This window comes from Hemitrygon akajei, chromosome 20, assembly GCF_048418815.1.
Source record: "Hemitrygon akajei chromosome 20, sHemAka1.3, whole genome shotgun sequence".
NCBI classification, from domain to species: Eukaryota; Metazoa; Chordata; class Chondrichthyes; order Myliobatiformes; family Dasyatidae; genus Hemitrygon; species Hemitrygon akajei.
Window position 1 is genome coordinate 10,466,499 of NC_133143.1, and position 25,199 is coordinate 10,491,697.

Genomic DNA, 25,199 nt, shown 5'->3' on the forward strand with positions numbered 1-25,199 from the left:
ATGAAATACTTCTCCCATAACACTTTTGCCACCATGGACGTCCTCTGGTCTTTGGTAGAAAAAGCCTGAACATATGTAGTGTAGTGGTCTGTGATGACTAAGACATTTGCCGTGTTGCTGGCATCGGGTTCTATTGACAGGAAATCCATACACACCAGGTCTAGAGGCCCTGTACTCTGCAAGTGGGACAAGGGAGCTGCCCATGTAGGCAGTGTCTTCCGCTGTATGTGTCAAATGCACGACTCAGTGATCATTAATGGAGAATGTGTGGAGCAGGTTAAGACCTACAAGTATCTGGGAGTACAGTTAGACGAGAAGCTAGACTGGACTGCCAACACAGATGCCTTGTGCAGGAAGGCACAGAGTCGACTGTACTTCCTTAGAAGGTTGGCGTCATTCAATGTCTGTAGTGAGATGCTGAAGATGTTCTATAGGTCAGTTGTGGAGAGTGCCCTCTTCTTTGTGGCGGCGTGTTGGGGAGGAAGCATTAAGAAGAGGGACGCTTCACGTCTTAATAAGCTGGTAAGGAAGGTGGGCTCTGTCGTGGGCAAAGTACTGGAGAGTTTAACATCGGTAGCTGAGCAAAGGGCGCTGAGTAGGCTACGGTCAATTATGGAAAACTCTGAACATCCTCTACATAGCACCATCCAGAGACAGAGAAGCAGTTTCAGCGACAGGTTACTATCGATGCAATGCTCCTCAGACAGGATGAAGAGGTCAATACTCCCCAATGCCATTAGGCTTTACAATTCAACCGCCAGGACTTAAGAACTTTTTAAAAGCTATTATTAATGCTTTTTGAGATAGTGATTTAGATGCATATCATATTTTTTACTGAGTTAAGTATTGTATGTAATTAGTTTTGCTACAACAAGTGTATGGGACATTGGAAAAAAAGTTGAATTTCCCCATGGGGATGAATAAAGTATCTATCTATCTATCTATCAATTTCATCCGGGGCCAGTAAAACCGGTCTCTGAGCAATCTATAGGTCTTTTCCACCCCCAATGTCCAGAATCGTCATGGTGACTTCAACACAATCCTCCGACACTTCTCCAGCAGAACCAGCTGGCAGCGCCGAGGTCGATCTGACTCGGTATAAGATCTGGTTCTTCAACTCCAACCGAGGCCATTTTCGACAGTGATAGAGACACCAACACATGTTTCCTCTTCTCCGCCTGAGCCATGTCTCCCTTTTCGACCGCTGCCCAAATACCAATGCCTGGATCATCTCGGTGAGCAACTGCTACTTCCCCAGAACTCAATTCCAGCAGCTGATTTGTTTTCAGAGCAGTCAGATTACAGTAAACTTGGGGGATGGTGTATTCAGAAGCTCCCAATTGATCCACCGCTCGATTCTGTCCCTCCTTTCCCTCTGCCTTCACGGTGATGGGAAACTGACATATGGCCTTCACCCCAGGGGCAGGAACGCTCTCCCACTCCTCGCCCCTGACCAGTCCCTCATGCACCCGTCGGGACAAAGCATCAGCATCAACGTTGCTGTTTCCCAGCCGGTACTTCAGGCTGAAATCATAGGCAGACAATGCAGCCAACCACCGATGGCCTGTGACATCGAATTTTGCTGAGGTCAGGATATAAGTCAGGGTTTCCATCCTCACCTCAAACTTGGCTCCATAGAAGCAGTCACTCAGCTTATCCACCACCACCCATTTCAAAGCCAGAAATTCCAACTTGTGCGTGGGATAGTTTTTCCTCGGAGGATGACAGACTGCAGCTGACAAACACAACGGGCTCAAACCAGAGCCCTGATCCTGATACGGGACGCCTTCCTAAACCCTCTCAGCTGGCATCCATGTGCAGTACATCCGGCAATTGGGGGTCTGCAAAAACCAGCACCGGTGCCTGGGTCAGCAGCTCCTTCAGCGACTGAAAGGCCTCCTCACGTTTTGCATCAGAAAAAGCAACTTTTAACATCGTAATCCAGCAAGCTGTTTGTTATGTCTCCCCGCTTGCTGGAAAATGGAATGGAGTCACCTCTTTCTCCCTTATTAGGAGAGAGAGAGCCGGCAGCATGTCCAATTATCGGGTGAACAATGTCGTCTTTGGGGTAACTGCAAGTCTATGTCTTTGCGATTGCTTTGTCCACGCTTCAGTGCTGGTAATGGGTGCGCTTTATTTTTGCCGGTGGGGGGAGGGGGATTGTTGCTCACTGCCACTTTCACAAGGGATGGAGGGGAGCTGGGGGGGGACTTTGGGGTTCTAACATTCAACTGTTGTTCATTATTTGGGGCACTCCTCTGTTTTGGAAGATAGTTGCGAAGTAAAAGCATTTCAGGATGTATATTGTATACATTTCTCTGACATTAAATGAACCTTTGAACCTTGGTCCAAAGGGCTCCGACAGGCTAAGATACTCTCCACCCTCCTGTCTTTTTTTCTCCCTCCCTTTCTTCCCCAAGGGAGGGTAACTGCACAGAAGCTGATTCAACAGGTGACTCACTTTCACACAGCCTTTCACGAACCTCCGATAGTAATCACAGAACCCGAGGAATGAGCACAGAGCACTCATAGTCTGGGTCCTTGGCCAAGTGGTAACCGCTTCTATCTTAGCCGGATCAGTAACTACTCCATCCCATGAGACTATGTGCCCAACATAGCTAACAGACGTTTGGCAGAACTGACATTCGTCCAGGGAAAGTTTTAAACCTTCAGCTTTCAGGTGGCCCAGCACCTTCAGCAGCATCGCTTCACGTTCTTCCAAGGTGGATTCAAATACTATGAGGTCATCCAGATACACCAATACCTCAAGTAAGTTCACATCCCCCACCATCTTCTCCATAACCTGCTGGAAGGTTGCAGGAGGGGCATCCTTTCGAACTGGAAAAGTCCAGGGGACATATAAGTGCTGTCTTCCCTTTCTCAGCCTCACTCATGGGGATCTGATAATATCCACTCCTCAAGTCCAGCACACTGAACCACTTTGCACCACTCAGACAGGCCAGCGCGTCTTGGACGCTCAGGACAGTATACTGGTCAGGGACGGTGCGCCTGTTCAGAGTCCTATAGTCCACACACATCCGTACCCTCCCATTCTTCTTTTGGGCCATTACTATTGGGGACACAAAGGGGCTTCGGGACTCGGTGATGATCCCAGCTTCCTTCAATTTACACAAATGCTGCCAAACGTCCTCCACCTCTGCAGGGGCCAGTCGCCACAACCTTTCTCTAAACGGGGTATCCTCGGTCACCCGGATAGTGTGACAAGTGCTCTTGGAACAACCCACATCAAACTCGTCAGTGGAAAAGACACCTTCTAGCTTCAACATCTTCTCTACCAACCTCCTCTTCCAACCCACAGGAACCAGGGAGTCTCCAAAGTTGAATGAGTCAGCGGTCAACTTTCCCCCTTTTTCCAATAATTTCTCCCCAGCTTGACTCATAGGAACACTGGACATTACCGTCACCGGGAACAAATGCTCCAGGGGCATCCCCCGCTTGAAGGTGACCTCCATCTTCGTAGCGTTCCTGACAATCACTGCCATCCTGTGTTCCTGTACAACCAATGGCTTCTGCAATTTGGGCCTCACCAATACCCCAGCAGGAAATCCCGACTCCCCCTCGTGGTCTTCTGGACCTCACCCTCAGGCACTCCGGGAAATTTAGGTGTCCCTATCACTGTCACTACTTCCCCAGGCCGTACTACCATCGGCTTCGACTGGGTAAACCACACAGTCATTCGTCTAAATACGGTATCAGGCCTAATGCAGCCACACACTTCCTCAAAAGCAGCTCGAAACACCGGATGCACAGTCAATGTTCCCAGAAATCTCTCGCCAGCCTTCTCCTTGCAGACCCCCATGAGCCTCCTCACAAGTTGGTTCCCACTGGAATTGAAACGTCGCCCTTCTCAACGGAGTCCAGACAAACCAGCACCAATGTATCAAGGACCTCAGACACTCCCACATTGGCCTCCAAGAACTCCAACTTCACTGACAAATAACCGTTCTGTGGATAATCTCTAGCACTAAGCTCCCAGATCTCCAGTGCCCTGAATGGTGTCAATGGTAAATGCTTCAGATACCGGTTGTAAAACTAACGGTACAGTAATGTGACCTGCGACCTGCTGTCGAGTATGGCCTTAGCATAAATACCCTCTATTCATAGTAACACACTGGAGCGTGGTCCCACTAAGCCTTCAGGAATTGGGCCTTTCGCTTTCGAGGGTTCCTTGGTACATTGCTGGGAACGTGCTCCCCGAGAGACACCAGACCGTTCCCTCACTGGGTCTCCTCTCAGTTTTCCCAGTGACTCTCTCTGTTTAGGTACCCGGGGCTCACTCTCCTTCTTGTGTGACACCTGCGGCCAGCAGTCCTCCACACTGTTCGTCCCCTTAGGGGAATCCGCCCCTCCCATCAGCTCCATCATATGGGGGGGGGGGGGGAACACACCCACTGATAACCGCCGACATATCTCCGTTCTCAACTCTGCCGCAATCTCCTCTACCGCTCCCCTGGGTAGGCTATCTGTGGTCGCTTCACCGCAGGGGACTACTACAGAGGACTGTACCCTGCTGACAGAGTCGTCCTGCGCATCCGACATGTTCTCTACTCATACCTCTCTGATCAGCTCAACAAGACGGTGGGGGTGGGGGGCGTCTTACAAGACTGCTGAAGACCCCTCGCAATCAGGTCATCGGACTGGGCGCCTCTGGCTATCTGGTCCATTCCTAATTGATCCACCTCAGCCACCTGAATGACCCCTCTGCGCCACAAACAATTTAGCTGCCTCTCTGGCCGAAAAATAAAAGCAGAAAGCTTCTCCGCCTTCTCCTGATGCATGTTCTGAAACCCCACCATGAACTCCATTGGGCTTCCTGTCGGGCCAAAAGCATTGTCCAGTGCTTGCATGTAATTGACAGCTGTCGCTACGTGATACCACAACCTGACAGCTCTCTCAACGTCAGCAGCCCGCCCATTCAAACTTTCAACCAATCTCTGTCGCTTTACATCATCAGAGCTCTGTCGCTTTACATCATCAGAGCACTGCCACTCACCTAACAACTGAGAGGTCTGCTCTGCCCAAGTGTCATACTCCTCTTCCCCTTTAGGGGTGGGCGTAATTCCAGAGAATAGGCAGAGCCTACTATAGCTGGGGCTTTGAACCTGGGCATTTTCCCATTTATTTGCCAGGGAGGTAAGGGTGGATACTAACTCAGAAATCTCACTCTCCCCTGGGGGACAGGAACTAGCTGGACATTCCAAATCCGACTACTCCTTCCTCCAACTCCTCAGAAACGATCAAAAACTGTTTTTGAAATTTTCACCCCCAGCTACCGCTACATCAGTGCTGGTCTGCATTAAAACGAGAGCTACACCAGCCATTTTATCAAACCACCAACAATTGCAACTTTAACAGTACTTAACAGGTGAATTAACAATTCATCCAGAGTACAAATATCCACCCCACTGGTTCAATGCTCAGGATGATAATCACACAGCATCCAGCGGAATCAATCCCAAACGTAGCCCCCACAATTGTAACATTCGCTTCGGCTAGCGGATTATGCTAGGGGATGATAGCCCCCAGCCCAGCCAAACTTAAGAAATCTCATTTGGGTGGATTCTGCACGATGTGACCATTATAAATCAGTACTACAAAATAACAAACAGTACACTATATGCAATAAAACAATTGAGTCTTATAATTCTTAATTTGACTATATGGCTGGTAAAGAAACAAAGAAAGAAAAGGGCCCATTCTCATAAAACAGTCTAATGCACAATGTTGAAGCTCACTGATAAGGCCATCGCCTACCATCAACCTCCCCCAATCGTCGCTGACCTTTGGACCCTCGTTCCAAGCCCACTCCGTCCGGCACTCTACCAACTCTTTCCATTCATGTCTTCTCTGCTCATCTCTCCCCGGCAAAAGACCGCAAAATCCCTCTCCCAGACACACAAGAAAGAACAACATCCCACTCATTGGCTAACATGCCCCTTTATCTCTAGTCATAACCAAACATTGCTGCTACAGAGAAACCATTACTTTAGCAGTGAAACCTTACAGCGTGTTACATTTATGAATGTGTTTGTACCTTGGCCTCAGAAGAACACTTCTGTTTGGCTGTACTCAAGGGTATTAATGTATGGTTGAATGATAATTAATCTTGAACACGTAATTTTCAAGACCATTATTAGACATTAAGACATAGTAGCAGAATTGGGCCATTTGGCCCATCAAGTCTGCTCAATCCATTTGATCATGGCAGATCCATTTATCTCTCAAACCCATTTTCCTGCCTTCTCCCCATAACTTTTCACACTTTGACATATCAAGAATCTATCAACCTCCAACTTAAATTCACCGAATGACCTGGTCTCTATAGACACCTGTGGAAATGAATTTCACAGACTCACCAACCTCTGAGTAAAGAAATTCCTCATCTTCTCCTTTCTAAATGGACGTCCTCAATTCTGAGACGGTACCCTCTGGTCCTTGAATACACCACTATAGGAAACATCCTCTCCACATTCACTTTACCTAAGCCTTTCACATTCAATAGGTCCCCACTCATTCTTCTAAATTCCAATGTGTACAGGCCCAGAGCACTCAAACGCTCTACATATGATAAGCCGTTCATACCTGGAATCATTTTCATAAACTTCCTCTGAACCCTCCCCATCACATTCTTTCTTAGCTAAGGGGTCCAAAACTGCTCACAATACTCCAAGTGAGGTTTCACCAGTGTCAGTCACTGCATTAAATCCCTGCTTTTATATTCTAGTCCACTTGAAACAAATGCTAACATTGCATTTGCCTTCTTCACTGCTGACTGAACCTACAAGTTAACCTCTAGGGAATTCTGCACAAAGACTTTTCTTAAAATTTTCTCCCCGTTTAGAAAATTGTTTGTGTTGTTATTCCTTTTACCAAAGTGCAATTTCCATAAACTCAATTTAATATTTTTATTTACAGATACATAACAGAATAGGCCCTTCTGGCCCTTCAAGCCACGCCTCCCAACAACTCCCAACAGCTCCAATTTAACCCTAGCCCAATCACGGGACAATTTACAATGACTAATTAACCTGCTCAGTATGTCTTTCGACTGTGGGGAAAAACCCAAGCTTTCCATAGGGAGGACTCATTGGCCAGGACTGAACTCCAAACTCCAAGACCCCAAGCTATAATTCATCACACTAACTGCTACAATATCAAGGCACCCTTTTGTTGGTTACTCAATAGTTTTCAATTTTTTTTTAAATTTCTTTAAAGAAATAATCCCCACCATCACATAAATCAGTGAATGGAACATTCATTCATCAATCATGTAGTCAAGAGAGCTTTATAAATATATATAACAATGCAATTGTTCTCAGCCAGAAAAGTCAACTGTTTATTCCCCTTCATAGATGCTGCTGAGTTCCTTCAGTATTTTGTGCATATTGCTCAATATTTCCAGTCTGCAGGATCTCTTCTGTCCATTAAATTTTAGTTCCTTATGAAAACACACAATTTAACTGCCTTCTCCGGGTGGGTGATCTGTTAGTTTTGTGCGAGGGAGGGTTGGGGGGGGGCTTGGGGTTTGAGAGTTTTGTTTCATTTTCTTTTTCATGTGGGGGAGCCTCAACAACTTCCATAGTTTTTCCTCTATTTTATGGCTACCTGGAGAAGACGAATCTCAGCATTGTATTCTGCGTACATACTTTGATAATAAAATAGACCTTCTCTAAAATGGCGATTGTTCCAAATTTTAGAACTGTCCTTATTTGTACACGCGAATTTTGGAATACAAAAGAATTCATTATTTTCTGAAGTAAATAACCTAGACTGTGCAATCATATGTGATTTTTTTTTCAATTATGTTATCGTTGTAAAGTTCTTTAACAGTGATATGGCAAATCATATTCCACCTATAATTTACTGTAGTTAGGAGATCGGTGTTGTCAATGAGATTAGTTTAAATTCTCCTGTCAACTTTTAAAGTGTAATTTAAAACAAGTTAATTTGAAACATTAAGGTATTCCAATTGTGTGTACTACTAGCTTAATTACATTTGTTAAAAAAAATACTTTCTGTGGACAATTCACTTTTTTGCAAAATCTTAACTTGAAGTATAAGCAGTAGAAGGTTGTATACAATTGTCAAAGAATACCTTGCAGTGACAGGAAGGAATAAGTCTGCAATAACGTCAGCTTCATCTCCATGCCATGGACCACTTGGTTAACGGTTGGGGTCCATGGCATAAAAAGGGTTGGGAACTCCTGAGAGTGAAAGCAGTCATGTCCCAAAAAAAAATTTCTTTAAAGTAAAAGGCCCATTCCACAAAATATATGCATAGAATCTAGATCAACAATTCAAACCTGCTGGAGCATTCATCCATGTTTTGGAGATGTCGTTTTTCCAAAAAATTGTTAAACAACCCCCAAATTCCTCTTTGGGAGACCTTATGAAGGATAGGTATTTTCCCTCCATCTTGGTCAACATTAGTGCCTCAAGGTCAGGGAGACCAAGTAACTAAAAGCAAAATACTCTGATAATTGAAATCTTACACAAACATAGAAACATATTAAAATAATTACAGGTCAGCAATCTCTGCAGAGAGTTAAATAAAAGAGAACCTCAGTTTCCAGGAAGGCACTTTACAGTCTTCCAGATAGATGAACATTAAATAAAGTAATATTAATTGTTACATACCCCGTAACTGGGTGTCAGACCAGCAAAGATAGAAGTATCCGTTGGAGTCTGGTGGTACTATATTCAAAAGTGTTTATTAGTAAAATAAGCAAAACAACACCAATAATGCAAATATACATATAACACAGGTTAGCAATAATAAACCTAAAAGTGTAGGAATAATAATAAGCAATAATAAACAAGCTCTATCGATGTCCAGGAGTAAATGAATTGTCATAGAAAAGTATAAAGTTCAGTTCAGTTCATGAGTGCTGAGGTAGTTATGCTTGTTGTGTTGTAATCGTTGGAGAGAGAGAGAGAGAGAGCGAGAGATTAAGCAGCCGCAGTCAGCAAATCTTCCTGTCGCCTTTTGATTCCGTTGCACCGTTGTTGTGGTGGTCATTCAGCTATGACCCCTCCGTCCTTCAGCTAGACTGTTCTTCTGTGGTGGACTCATCACTCTGGCATGAGTGGACGCACACACAAGTCCCCAGTGGCCCTGCTGTAACACTGAGTTTTACTGACCGATCTCCTGGTTCGGTCTCCGAAGCCCCCCACCTTTCCTGTGGGTTCCAACACTCAATCAGTGTCCACTGGTGTGTCTGAAGGATGTCTCTCCAGACCTGTCATTTTATCCCTACTAATGGGGTCTCAGCTATCCATCAATTCTGAATGACTGTGTCCATCAAATCAGGCCACTCCTGCAGTCAACTGAGGAATGTTAACGAGCAAAGTAACGTCCTTGTAGTGTAAGTAAATAATCTAGGAAGAGTCAGAATAAATCAACAGTCTCTCTCTCTCTTATCTGTAGCGAATGTTCGTGCCTGTGTTTCGTCTCTCTCTATCATGAGCAGCATAACAACAGCAATAGTTCGTAGATCTCGGGGGGGGGGGATTGGGAATGGTTAACTCTGCACCCCATTGTCCATCAGGTCTGTTCATCACTCATAACATAATCAATGACATTAAGAAAGCGTAATAATTGTTTACCATAACCAATGTACTCCCTCATTTCTTCAGGCACCAACTGTAAATCATACCACTATATTGTTTATACTTCCTCTAACCCTATTTCTTATTCCTTTTAAATGATACATTACTATAATTCCACCTTTTACTCTCTCATGCTTTATTAAGAGTCAATCTTATCCAATCCCATCTTCACAATTCCTTTTCAACTGCATGTGTTGCATCTTTTTTCTTATACATAACAGTAGCTTCATGTTTCCAATTGAGTCAGGAGCGGAAAAAAAACTTATTCAAATTAGGATACAACTGAAGACTCATTTTTAATCTCTGAACAAAAAGTACAAAAGTAAGTATAGTTTTAATTCAAACTGAGAAGATAAAAAATTAGACTCTTGAAAATGCACAGCAACTGTGCATAATGAGAATGTAATAGGCAATATAATCAAACATAAGGGCTAAATTAGAGGATAAGATAAAAGAAAATAGACACTACGTACAGTGTCTTCAATAAGATTTGTTGAAGTCATGACTTCATAATATGCTGGTTCAGCAAGATATTTATTGGAATGAAGATATAAATATTAAAAGTAGAAGTGGTAATTTTTGTACTTTGGCATATTTTAAATCCATGCAGGCTATTTCTTTGTATCAAAATACTTTGATTTGAATAACATTGGCTTGAAGAGATTATACATTTTTGAATTACTTTCACACTTAACTATTTCTTGTAAAGTTACTTGTACTTTTCTAGTCCAAATATAATAGTAAAACATTTAAAAACCACTGGTAGTCAAATTTCAGCTCATATACTGGGAGATGTGTGCATTAGTGATTTTTTATATTGTGTACAAGATTGTGATTAATTTGGATTGAGGGAATAGAGGGAAGCTCTGCAAATGTTTCAAATCTTACTGGGTCAGATTTCATTTTTGGCAAACGTACAGCTGTACTTGAAGGAAAAAAATATTTTTAAGTACAAATAGTTATGACCTGGATTGTTAGGACTGAGAAAATACAAGAAATTAATGCCTTAAAATGAATTGAATAACTTGCAGAGCAACTGGGAGTGAGGAGAATTGGACCAATGGGATTGCTATGCTAGAAATAGATTCAATGAGCTAAATGCACTTTTTCCTGTGTGATAACGTATGAGTTTCCAAAACCACTTGAGTTTCAAGAAGAGCTACAATAACGTAACTGCTAATAAATACGTATTTCAAATGTTGCTCTGTTGTACAACATTATAACATATTGCTTGATCCCAGCAATCAGAGGGCAGACCTAACAATCTAGAAGCACAAGTTCAAACCCTATCAAGACATCCAGGGAACACAAATTGAAACAGTTAATATAGAAAGCATTATCTATAATCATGGCCATAAAACTTCCAGATGACTGTAAAACATTAAGCGGTGTACTTATCTCCATCTTTCAGGAATTCAGTAATTCTCCCTCGATCTCATTTATATATTACTCTAATGTAGTTGATTATTAACTTCATTTGCATTTTCAGATCTACAAACCCCATTTCCAGAAAAGTTGGGATATTTTCCAAAATGCAATAAAATCAAAAATCTGTGATATGTTAACTCACGTGAACCTTTATTTAACTGATAAAAGTACAAAGAAAAGATTTTCAATAGTTTTACTGACCAACTTAATTGTATTTTGTAAATATACACAAATTTAGAATTTGATGGCTGCAACACACTCAACAAAAGTTGGGACAGAGGCATGTTTACCATTGTGTTACATCACCTTTCCTTTTAATAACACTTTTTAATCATTTTGGAACTGAGGATACTAGTTGTAGTAGATTTGCAATAGGAAATTTTGTCCATTCTTGCTTGATATAAGACTTCAGCTGCTCAACAGTCTGTGGTCTCCATTGTTTGATTCTCCTCTTCATGATGCGCCATACATTTTCAATAGGAGATAGATCTGGACTGGCAGCAGGCCAGTCAAGCACACGCACTCTGTGTCTACAAAGCCACGCTGTTATAGCCCGTGCAGAGTCTGGTCTGGCATTGTCCTGCTGAAATAAGCATGGACGTCCCGGGAAGAGACGTCGCCTTGATGGCAACATATGTTTCTCTAAAATCCTAATATATGCCTCAGAATCAATGGTACCTTCACATACATGCAACTCAACCATGCCGTGGGCACTGATGCACCCCCATACCATCACAGATGCTGGCTTTTGCACCTTTCGCTGATAACAATCAAGATGGTCGTTTTCATCTTTGGCACGGAGAACTCAAAGCCCATTTTTTCCCAAAACTAGCTGAAATGTGGACTCATCTGACCACAGCACACGGTTCCACAGTCTCGCGGTCCATCTGAGATGAGCTCAGGCCCAGAGAACTCACCGGTGTTTCTGCATAGAGTTGATGTATGGCTTCCTCCTTGCGTAATACAGTTTTAAGTTGCATTTCTGGATGCAGCGACGGACTGTGTTAAGTGACAATGGTTTTCCGAAGTACTCCCGAGCCCAGGTGGCTATAATTGTCACAGTAGCATGACGGTTTCTTAGGCAGTGTCGCCTGAGGGCTCGAAGATCACGCGCATTCAACAGTGGTTTCCGACTTTGCCCTTTACGCACTGAGATGTCTCTGAATTCTCTGAATCTTTTCACAATATTATGAACTGTAGATGTTGAAAGACTTAAATTCTCTGCAATCTTGTGTTAGGAAATGTTCCTTTTGAACTGACTAACAATTCTCTCACGAATTTTGGCACAAAGGGGTGAGCCACGACCCATCCTTGCTTGCAAAGACTGAGCCTTTGATGGACGCTACTTTTATACCCAGTCATGATACCTCACCTGCTACCAATTAGCCTGCTTAATGTGGAGTCTTCCAAACCGGTGTTACTTGAATATTCTGTGCACTTTTCAATCTTATTTTAACTCTGTCCCAACTTTTGTTGAGTGTGTTGCAGCCATCACATTCTAAATTCGTGTATATTTACAAAATACAATTAAATTGGTCAGTAACACTATTGAAAATCTTTTCTTTGTACTTTTGTCAGTTAAATAAAGGTTCATGTGAATTAACATATCACAGATTTTTGTTTTTATTGCATTTTGGAAAATATCCCAACTTTTCTGGAAATGGGGTTTGTAATTCAGAATGAGTAATAGGTGCCAGAATTGTTATGGCGGTACATATCTTGTAAATAAATAAATCTCACATATTAGTTTGCTAATATCCTTATAAATTGCCATTTCAGTCTTTTGCAAATATCCTTTCATAATAGCAGTGACACAAGAATATCCCTCTGTGACTGGATGGTTATGTTGTGCCAGACAGAGAAAATAAGGTAGCACATTCCCTATTAAGACAGTTAGAACAAACGGAATTCTGAACCAATTCCTGAAAACATTCCTAAAAATAAAGTACCCTTTCTGCATTTTGTGTTAATTAGATTGTCTCAAAGGCCACAAGCCTCCATCAACAGATGCAATCAAAAAAAAGCAAGGGAGCACATGTTTTTAAGTTTATATATATCAATAAGTTACAATATTGTTCTTGTGGTAATTATATGGAGGCAACAATTTGTTTTCTTTTTGTTTTAATGCAGTGACCTTTCAGAAAATAGACAATGACTAAGGAATGAAGGAAGCCTGCAAGTTGAAACTACTTTGATCAGTTGGTTGAATGATTTACAAATTCTTCATCATTTATTGGGATATGGATGTCCACTAGGAAAACCCATCTGCCCAAAGAATTCTTGAGCTATTGCAATCCTAGAGAAGGTTATACAGTCATCAAGCATCACAATAAAAAGAGCCCCATCAGTCTACGCTCGCCTGCTCTTCTGCCTTGTCCCATCTACCTGGAACATAGCCCTCCACACCTATCCAAACTTCCCTAAATGTTGCAACTGAACCCACATCTACTGCTTCCACAGGCAACTCGTTCCACACTTGCACCACTCTCTATGTGAAGAAGCTCCTCCTAAGATTCACCTTAAATAGAAACATAGAACACCTACAGCAAAATACATGCCTTTCGGCCCACAAAGCTGTGCCGAACATGTCCCTACCTGAGAAATTACCTAGGATTACCCATAGCCCTATATTTTTCTGAGCTCCATATACCTGTCCAGGTATATGGAGCTCAGACCCTATCGCATCCACCTCCAGCACTGTTGCTGGCAACCCATTTCACGCACTCACCACTTTGCGTAAAAAAACCTATCCTTGATATCTCCTCTGTACCTACTTCCAAACACCTTAGAGCTGTGCTCTCTCATGCTAGCCATTTCAGTCCTGGAAAAAAGGCTCTGACTATCCACACAATCAATGCCTCTCATCATCTTATACACCTCTATCAGGTCACCACTCATCCCCAACCATTCCAAGGAAAAACGCCCGAGTAAATATTTCACCTTTCACCCTAAACCTATGACCTCTAGTTCTATTCTCACCCAGCCTGAGAGGAAAAAAGCCTGCATGTATTCACCCTATCTATATCCCTCATAATTTTATATACCCCCATAAGATCGCCCTCCATTCTCTTATGCTTCAGGAAATAAAGTCCTAACCTATTCAACTTTTCCCTATAACTCAGGACTACAACTTCTGGCAACATCCATGTAAATTTTCTCTGCACTTTTAAACTTCTTGATGCCTTTCCTGCACAGTGCTACTGGGAGGGAGTTCCAAGATTTACACCCAGCAATGAAGGGCTGACATTTCCGAGACAGGCTTGTGTACCACAAGGGGAATGTAGAGTTGGTTTTATTTTTGCCTCAGTTTGACATAATGCCACATGACTTCAAGGGGTTCTGAGTCAAGGATCTCAGAGCTTATCCTTCCCTCCTGCATATCACAGTACCAGCACCTCTGAGTGAGACTGAACTTAATTTGGACTCACAAACAGAGAAATTATCTGCTTAATTTCTGAAAGGTATGTTTCTGTAAGTATGACCCTATCATGTTGTTGTTTGGTTAATATGGGGGACAACTCATCCAGTTGAAATACCCCATCCCCAGTGAGAACTTTGCAATGTTAACTAATCTGGGAGAACTACACTATGACTAACACTGTGTCTTGGGTAGTTCTTCTGATTTATCACTTTTCTGTTTCAATATTATGAAACAAATAAGTTGCTTGTTTGACAAATACAAAGGGTGATTGGAGTCACATTAGTCTAGAAGCAGGCAGAGGCAGATTTCCTCTCCCTGAGGACACTAGTAAACAACAGGATTATTTTCTTAACAATCAAATCTTTTTGTGGTCATCATTGTTAGCACTGGGTTTTTTTATTGAATTTTCAAATAGTTTACAGAAAGAAATAAAATTATCAACCCTTCCCCCCTCCCCTTAACCCCTCCCCCTAACATATCCCTATAGAAAAAAAAGAGAAGAAAAAAGAAAGAAAAAAAAAAGAAAGACAGAAAGAATGCCTGGATATCGGAAGATCCCCACATGCTCCATGGAGTTCATAATAGCTTTAATATGTGTATTTATTTCTTTCCCCAGATAACCAATAATTTTATCTTCGGAGCACCTATATATTTAATCCTATCTTTTGTAAATAAGGGCGCCAAATTTTCAGAAATATTTCATATTTATCTCTTAAATTATAAGTAATTTTTTCAAGTGGAACACAGCTAAAAATTTCATTCTTCCAACGATCTATACTTAAGTATGAATCCGATTTCCAAGTAACTGCAATAGCCTTTTTGGCTACTGCCAATGCAATTTTTATGAATTTTTTCTGATATTTATTCAATTTGGATTTTGATTTTATCCCTTCAATATCGCCTAGTAAAAATAATGTTGGATTATGTGGAAGTTGTATTCCAATAATTTGTTCCAGTAAAACTCTTAAATTTGTCCAAAAAGGTTGAATTTTAAAACAAGACCAAGTAGAGTGTAAAAAAGTACCAATTTCTTGATTACATCAAAAACATTGATCAGATAAATTTGAGTTTAATCTATTTATTTTTTGTGGTGTAATACATATTTGATGTAAAAATGTTATATTGTACTAATCTTAGTCGAACATTTATTGTATTTGTCATACTGTCAAGACATAATCTTGACCAACTTGTTTCATCAATTTTAATATTCAAATCAGTTTCCCATTTTTGTCTTGACTTATGAATTCCTTGTTTAATTGCCTGTTTTTGAATCAAATTATACATACCAAAAATAATTTTTTTTAATTTTTCCTTTACGAATTAAAGTTTCTATTTCATTAGGTTTCGGCAATAACATTGTTTGACCCAGTTTATCTCTTAAATAAGCCCTTAATTGGAAATAACAGAAAAGAGTGTTATTTGATATTTTATATTTATTCTTTAATTGGTCAAATGACTAATATACCTCCTTCAAAACAGTCTCCTATATATCTAATCCCTTTGTGAAACCAATTATATAAAAGTTGATTATCCATTGTAAAAGGGATAAGTTTATTTTGAATTAAAGGTCTCTTTGCTAATAAAGATTTCTTTATCTCATCATCAACATTTATCTTATTCCATAAATCAATCAAATGTTTTAGTATAGGAGATTCTTTCTTTTCCCATATCCATTTAGATTCCCATTTATATATAAAATCTTCTGGCATATTTTCTCCTATTCCTTATCCATCATTATCATTGTCATTATCAAGGGGGAATGATCTGACAATATTCTTGCTTTATATTCCATATTTTTCACTCTGTCTTGAATATTCGCTGATAGTAAGAAAAAACCTATCCTTGAATAAGTTTTATGTCTATTTGAATAAAATGAATAATCTCTTTCTCTTGGGTTAATTCTTCTCCATATATCAATCAAATTTAAATCTTTCATCAATGATAAAGTTAATTTTGCTACTTTTGGTTTTGTAACAACCTTTGTTGGCCTATCTAAAACTGGGTCTAGACAAAAGTTAAAGTCTCCACCTATTAATATTTTATCGTGTGCATCAGCCAAATTCAAAAAAGCCTCTTGTATAAATTTTACATCGTTTTCATTTGGGGCATAAATATTCATAAGAGTCCATAGTTCTGAAAAGATTTGACAATGTATAATTACATATCTTCCCGCAGAATCAATTAATACATTTTGTATTTTAATTGGTAAAGTTTTGTTGACCAAAATTGCAACTCCCCTTGCTTTTGAATTAAATGAAACTGCTATAACATTTCCGACCCAATCTCTCTTTAATTTCTGATGTTCTATCTCTGTTAAATGTGTTTCTTGTATAAAAGCTATATCTATTTTCATTTTCTTAATGTATGTTAAAATTCTTTTTCTTTTCACTGGTCCATTAAGCCCATTAACATTAAAACTTTAAAAATTCAGTAAATTAGTCATTTTTTTTAACGGGGTTACTCCAGTCTATAATAATACATAATATTTCAACTCTCATAGTACCTTGGGGAATTATTTTAAAATTCTCCATGTTGCTATGTGTCTCCCCTCCGATCATCCAGGCAAAGAAAGAAAGACAAAAGAAAAATAGTTTATGAAGAAAAAAATAACAAAAAACCCCCCTGCTAATGTTGTGAATGAAAAAAAAACACAACATTACCCCCCTCCATTGTGCGGGTCATGGCAAACGCCATGATTACACACGTGAATCCCGTAGCGATCGATCTGAAGTTCCCCCAGCTCCCCGTAACATGAAAAAAGTATATATAAGAGAAGAAAAAATATCACTACTCTCGATTAATATTTCTCAAATTTTTACCGTTCTCCCCCTGTATCATATAATTAAAAGTATATTTAAATATTCATCAGTCCTTAATGTCCATCAACTCACTTCAGTGTCCCCATCTTCATCTTTAATCTGTTTCACTTTTAAATCTTTACTGTGTCTAGCGAATATTTGGGAGTTCTTGTGAAAACTCCTCTGCATCCCGATGATCAGTAAAAAAATCTTGGTTTTCCGTCATCCAAAAAAATTATCAGTGTTGCCGGGTGGTGCAATATAAATTTATAACCAATTTCCCATAAAACTTTTTTCGCTGGATTAAATTCCTTCCTTCTCTTCAAAAGGTCATAACTTATATCAGGATAGAAAAGAACTGTTTTCCCTTCTATCATCAATGGCTCATTTCTCTTTCTGGCACATTGGGCAGCCGCCTTCAGGATCTTTTCTTTATCTTGATATCTTAAGCATTTTATCAAGATTGGTCATTGGTTTGATCAGGTTGAGGTTTTGGTCTTAAGGCTCTGTGGACCTTTTCGATTTCAATCAACTGGGTTCTCTCTTCCATTTCCAAATTTTCCAGGAGCCATTTTTGAAAAAATTTTATTGGATCCTCTCCCTCTATCCCTTCTTTAAGACCAACAATTTTAATATTATTTCATCTTCTAAAATTTTCAAGCACGTCTATTTTTTCCAACAGTCATTTTCTTTCTGATGTCCAGGCAAGAATATTATCTTCCATTTTATTCACTCTATATCAATAGTGTCTCCTGTTATTTCTTCCAGCTTTTTAACTTTCTTGTCCATTTTCTCCTGTTTTTTCACCATTTTATCAAACATAGTCTTCATATTTTTAATATCTTCTTTTAATGTTTTTAGTTCTTTTAATTCATGCATTATTTGTGCCAAAGCTTCTCTTATGTCTCCAGAATATCTTCCACCTCCAACCTCTTCCTGTTGTTCTTCTTTTACCTCCTCATCTTCATCTGTATGCTCCAGAGAATCCAAATCCACCTCGGGTTCATTTTCACTTCCACGTCCAATCGTAGCTGGGATTTGTAGTTCAAATTGCTCATGTTTGCACATGCTCTTTCCTTCGCGCACGCGCAGTTCCTGTTGTTCCTTCTTGGAGACTGTTGATGTTGCCGCCAATTCCTGTTCTGTATCGCTGGAGTTAAGATGCACTTGAGTCCGAGGCTTCTTCATGGTGGCCGGCCCAGCTTGTACTGTCTTCAAAGTAGTAGTTTTCTTCTGTGTCTGTTTAGGAAGCATATCTAAGGAAAATCCTGAGTAGTTTAGACGTAGTTTTTAGAAAATATTTACTAACTTTTCTTCACTTAAACATTAATTTATTAGTTTTTTACGGGAGAGCTGGATTTCCACGTCTCGATCCTATGTCATCACGTGACATTCCCCCAGCACTGTTTATTTTTAATTGGAGAATTTAAAAGTTCCATAGCTACTTTGATGAATATTAAGTTAACAAGCTTCCAGTACTTAATGGATCAAGTTCATTGATAGGTTATGTTGATAGTGGTCCACCACACAAGCAAATAAAATTTCAGCACATTTTGGCCAAGTACTCCAAATTTTATACCTTAAAACTGTAATTGACAGGTTATATGATACAAGCATCCTTCATAAGCATTGCCTGCTGCTCACCCATTTGAAACAAGAAAATGGTTGTATGCATTTCTGTTGCATCAATATGGATGTCAACATCTCCAAAGATCTTCATAAGCTGAACATATTAATGCAATTACGAAGAAGGCACATCAACGGCTAAATTTCATTAGTACCTCTTTTTTTAATTACTCTCACTGTAATCTTCAGCATGTAATTTCCCTTTAAGCAATGTACTTTTAAACAGACTTAATGAACTACAGATTTCATGATCTTATTAAGGTCTCAGTAGAATTAACTCTAAAACAAACAGGTACAGCACCTTTAAGCTTACGAAGGTTTATTGCCCTGGCCAGAGGCGAGGCAGGAGAAGGGTACTCCAAGCCAGGATGAAACACAGAGGAATGAGACAACCAGTACCCAGCATTTTGTTAGCGAATGTGCAGTCGCTGGAGATTGAGGACCTGAGGGCAAGATTGCTGTATTGGAGGTGCTCCAATGTGGTGGTTCTGTCAAACTCATGTTCCCCAATCTTGAGCACCTAATAATCAAATGCTGTCTGTTCCATTTTCCTAGGGAGTCCTCCTCCATAAATCTGATCGCAGTTTACATACTACCAGTGGATGACTATAATCAAGCACTTGAGATACTGAATGATGCTACAACAGAACCAGTCCATCCTGTTGCATTTCAAATCATAGTGGAGAACTTCCAACAAGTTTGTTTGAAGAAAACCCTGCCCATTTACAGTATATGACCTTTAGCACCAGAGGTCCCAACAGTCTAGACCACTGTTATACTAAGATAAGGAATGGCTATTGTTTCATGCCCAGACCACATTTCGGTAAATCGGATCATTTGGTTTTCTTCTTCTACTTGCATGCAGACAAAAGCTAAAGAGCAAGGCCCCAGAGATTAGGACATCAAAGAGATGATCACGGGAGGCAGAGGAGTGGTTACGGGATTGCTTTAGTCAGTGGACTAGGCCGTGTTCAAGGACTCATCTGTGGATCTGAATGAATATACCACGTTTGTCACTTTATTAAAACAGTTGTAGATGAGTGTGTCCCCACAAAAATCACTTAGTCCTCCTCAACCAGAAGCCCCGGATAAACCATGAGATCTACATTCAGCTGAGGTCTAGATCAGAGCTACTCAAGTTTCGTAATCAAGAAAGTTACAAGAGATCCAGTATGAACGCCTGGAAAGCCATCTCATGGGCAAAGTGACATATCTGAACTAAACTTAAATCAACGAAGGATGCTCTACAGTTGTGGCAGGGCTTGAATACTATCACCTCTCATGAAGTTAAATCAAGCTAGATAGGCGACAACAGGGTTCACTGCCTTCTATCACAAACAAGAGAAAATCTGCAAATGCTAGAAATCCAAGTAACACACACAAAATGCTGGAGGAACTCAGAAGGCCGAGCAGCATCTGTGGAAAAGAGTATAGTCGACATTTCAGGCCGAGACCCTTCAGCAGAACTCCTATTTTCTCATTAAGATCTATTAAAATTTAAAAATTTTAGAAAAATATAATGTAAAGGGTATGAGGAGAGCATGGTAAAGAGCTGCCAAATCAAAATTGGATCATCAGAGAGGCCAACTGGCTTACTCCTGTTCTTGTTTCTTTATGTTCTTAAATAGTAATGAAGTATTTTTTACTTAAGATACATCAGTGCTAATTTTGTTCCAGGTGGAATTACATCTTTTATGGTGTATTTAAACTGGTTTTGGGAATTGGCGCTTCATACTGAAATTAGTGAGAAGAATTACATTAACACTAATTATTAGAGGTGACAAATATCCTATTAAAAAGTAAAAGTAGTTTTAAATTTCTTCACCTCTGCAACATGGTGGAAGTTAGCATTGATATCACAAATGGACTGAAGTTGTTCTACACTGTATAAAAAAAATCAAAGATAGACAGCTGTTATCTAAATTAAATGGTATCCAAAACAACCAAATTGTTAAAGAGTAATATTTTACAACTTTAATCAATGGGATACCAGGTCATATAAACAACAAAGTAATCGCATTTTGAGCAATTAGATGCAAGTTTCAGTCCCTCAGCGTCCAAATAATGAAACTTGCTGACACAATTAGTATATTCACAACTTAATCTAGTAACTGAACAGTAGTTCAGAACAATCCATCAGACAAGTTGGAAAACCAGGATAATACGACAAAAAAACACTTCATGTTGAGAGCTTTATTAAACAATATTGATGACAAGCATTTGGTAAACAATTGCAATACCTGGCTCGAAAGAGGATGTTTAAAGAATCACTTGCTGTTTTTCTTGGAGAATGGAAAATACAGACAAAAATAATAAAGATATTATTTTCACCAGTGCCATTGCTGTAAGGACTGCAAAATGTAAACAAAATAAGAACCTTTTCTATAAGGTAGCATAGTGGTTAGTACAACACTTCAGCACGGGTTCAACTCCCGCTGCTGCCTGTAAGGAGTTTGCATGTTCCCCCCGTGACTTTGTGTGTTTTCTCCAGGTGCTCTGGTTTCCTCCCACAGTCCAAAGATGTACCAGTTGGTGGGTTAATTAGGCATTGTATATTCTCCCATGATTAGGCTGGGGATTAAATCAGGGGATTGCTGGGTAGCAAAGGTCAGAAGGACTTATTCCACGTTGTATGTAATAAAAGATGACATTACCCATTTAACACTGCAGTGCAATAATGCCTCCTCTCTTATTTTCAAATTATATTTGCCAATGCAAGTAAACAGCACAGAGATTTGCATGAGAGTTAATTACATTGTCATTTCCTTCAGTAGATGTTCAGAAAGCAGCTTGGTGGATCCAAGAAAAGCTCTGCAGTGTTAAAACTGTTGTGCTAAACAGTCAACATTATACTCAAATGGAGCTCACATATTATGATTCACCATGTCACTAAACCACTGCACCAGAATTTATAAAGCAAGAGAACAGTACAACACTTACTATATAACTTAGCTGGCAATCATTCAACATCAGAAGCAACTCAGCAATGATCAGCGTGTGCTCCAACCCTGTGCAGAAATTTAAGAAAAACACATTTATTAAGTCATTCAAAACCTTTATAAAGATCCACTTGTCATGTCCAGCCAGGGGGCCTTTCCAAGAAAATGCTGGAGGACATGTTAAATAACAGCAAAGCTTGCTTATTGTTGCTGCTAACACATCAGTTTCATCAAAGATCTGCCACTCTGGTTTTAGACCATCAAACAACTTCTACAGGCCCAGCATTGTTCATCCTGCTGTTGGCAGCCCTGCCATTTCCAATTTGACTTGTGGGGACTTGTAATCATCCAATCAATCCTGAATCTGACCTTCAGTCACTTTTGTGTGGTCATGCCTTACTTGAAAAATACACATTATCCAATAGCGATCATTCTCATTTGCCAAGCAAACCTCAGTGACAAGCAAGGTCCTGCTTTGGAAAGTAAAGACTTCTGTTGTCACTCACTCAGAAGCTATCCTCGAAGTATTCATACATAGCATGTATTCAATACTAATGATAAAATTGGTCATACTCAGACTGTGAATAAAAATGCCATATACTTTTATTGTTTCTTCAGTTTATAGTTCAACTTTCTAATATCTCTGATAAAACTTGTGAATTATCCAGTGTACCTTAACCAATATGATGATACCTCTATAGTTACCAGACATCAGGCCTCTTTCAGAATGAAATCCATAGAAAACAATTCAAGTCATTAACCACATGCTTATAAAAATAATGTGATATTATACAGTCATTAAAAATAAAAAATTTAAGGTAGAGGGCTTGAGTTACAAGGAGAGGCAGCCTGCTACTTCATTATTCCTTGGAACACAGGAGAAAGAGGATGAGTATATAGAATGAGTTGCCAGAGATAGACATGTGAGTATCATTTTAGAAGTTCGCATAACAGGGTTGAGAGTGATGTGAGCCGACCAAAGGAAACTGGAACTAACAGGGTGGGCATAGTGGTTAACATGGATTTGTTGGCCAAAGGGCATGTATCCATGCAATGTTGCTCTATGATTCTTGCAGTTCCACATAAATGTTGAAGAGCAAAGAGTAGAGGCACTGTGGAAGGCTGTGTGGTTAAAAAGACTATAGATGAAAATTTAACTTCACATTTTCTGATTTTCAGTTTATTACCAAAATTGTTTAGCTGATCAATTAAAAGATTATGAGAGACATAAATAGTCAGCAGTATTTTTCTTTGCAGGATTGAAATGTCTAATACCAAACAATGAGAGAAGGCAAGTTCAAAGGAGATGTGTGCGCAAGTTTCTTTACAAAGAGAGTGGTGGGTGGCTGGAATGTTCTGCCTAGGGTGATAGTGGAGGCAAATACAATAGAGACATTCAAGAGGGTTTTTGATAGGCACATAAATGTCAGGTAAAGGAAAGATGTGGACACTAAATACAGAGGGAATTAGTTTAGTACTTCTTTACTGCTTTAATTAGTTTGGTACTATATTCTGGGCCAAAGGGACTGTTTCTGTGCTGTACTGCTTTCTGTTCTAATTATTGGGAATGTATACTCAATAATTTGGGAAATTAAGTTCTTCTCTTCCTTTAAAAGTAACTACTTAAAAGCATAAGTAACAGTGTATGAGCCATATATCTATTTCCTGTCTGACTGTATAGTATTTTGTGTTGTGTGTTTATTATGGGTAATTTATCACGTTTGAGGCCTGGTAGAAGCAATTGAGTCAAGTCATGTATACTCTCTTTTTCTTAGTTAGCTGGTTTTAGGTTAGTTTGAAGCAACTGGAGAATTATATAATTTTTTTGTTGATCACTTACAGTGGTATGCAAAAGTTGGGGCACCCCGGTCAAAATTTCTGCCAATGTGAATAGTTAAGTGAGTAGAAGATGAACTGATCTCCAAAAATCATTAAGTTTAAAGATGACACATTCTTTTCAACATTTTAAGCAAGATTAGTGTATTATTTTTGTTTTGTACAATTTTAGAGTGGAAAAAAGGAAAAGGAGCACCATGCAAAAGTTTGGGCACCCCAAGAGATTTGAGCTCTCAGATAACTTTTACCAAGGTCTCAGACCTTAATTAGCTTGTTAGGGCTACGGCTTGTTCACAATCATTGTTAGGAAAGGCCAGGTGATGCAAATTTCGAAGCTTTACAAATACCCTGACTCCTCATACCTTGTTGCAACAATCAGCAGCCTTGGGCTCCTCTAAGCAGCTGCCTAGCACTCTGAAATTAAAATAAATGATGCCCACAAAGCAGGAGAAGGCTATAAGAAGATAGCAAAGCGTTTTCAGCTAGCTGTTTCCTCAGTTCATAATGTAATTAAGAAATGGCAGTTAACAGTGGAGGTCAAGTTGAGGTATGGAAGACCAAGAAAACTGTCTGGGGGAGAACTGATCGTAGGATTGCTAGAAAGGCAAATCAAAACCCCTGTTTGACTGCAAAAGACCTTCAGGAAGATTTAGCAGACTCTGGAGTGGTGGTGCACTGTTCTACCGTACAGTGACACCTGCACAAATATGACCTTCATAGAAGTCATCAGAAGAAAACCTTTCCTGTGTCCTCACCACAAAATTCAGCATCATTAGTTTGCAAAGAAACATCTAAACAAGCCTGATGCGTTTTGGAAACAAGTCCTGTGGACTGATGAAGTTAAAATAGGACTTTTTGGCCACAATGAGCAAAGGTATGTTTGGAGAAAAAAGTGCAGAATTTCATGAAAAGAACACCTCTCCAACTGTTAAGCACCGGGGTGGATCGATCATGCTTTGGGCTTGTGTTGCAGCCAGTGGAACGGGGAACATTTCACTGGTATTCACAAGTGAAAAGGATCTTGATCAGGATGAGGTCAAAGTAGAGCGGGCCTGTGTGCTGGACAATGTGGAGATTAAGGAAGAAGTGCTGGATCTTCTTAAAAACATTAAGATTGATAAATCTCCAGGGCCGGATATGATACACCCCAGGTTGTTCTGGGAATTGAAAGAAGAGATCGCAGGAGCATTAGCCATGATCTTTGAATCCTCTTTGGCTGCAGGGGAAGTGCCGGAGGACTGGAGAATGGCAAATGTAGTTCCCTTGTTTAAAAAAAGGTAATTGGGAGAAACCTGGGAACTATAGACTGGTGAGTCTTACGTCAGTGGTATGCAAACTACTGGAAAAAATTCTTAAGGATAGGATCTACGAGCATTTGGAGAAGTACAGTCTACTCATGGATAGTCAACACGGCTTTGTGAAGGAAAGAACATGCCTCACGAGCCTGACTGAGTTTTCTGAAGAGGTAACAAAAGAAATTGATGAGGGTAGGGCAGTGGATGTGTGTGGTCTACATGGACT

The 25,199-nt window shown here is 40.0% G+C and overlaps 1 protein-coding gene across 5 annotated transcripts in view; it reads right to left on the reverse strand.

Annotated features, from left to right (window-relative positions):
• The window catches only part of fars2 (phenylalanyl-tRNA synthetase 2, mitochondrial), a 429,869-nt gene that overhangs the window by 331,649 nt on the left and 73,021 nt on the right, over positions 1-25,199 (reverse strand). For 4 of the 5 annotated variants that reach the window (XM_073073030.1, XM_073073032.1, XM_073073028.1 and 1 more), the window contains one exon: positions 21,844-21,911. The gene's annotated coding sequence lies outside the window, so the exon portion shown is untranslated. Of the gene's footprint in view, positions 1-8,658; positions 8,716-21,843; positions 21,912-25,199 lie in introns of all 5 variants that reach the window. The other variant, XM_073073029.1, reaches the window with a different exon arrangement.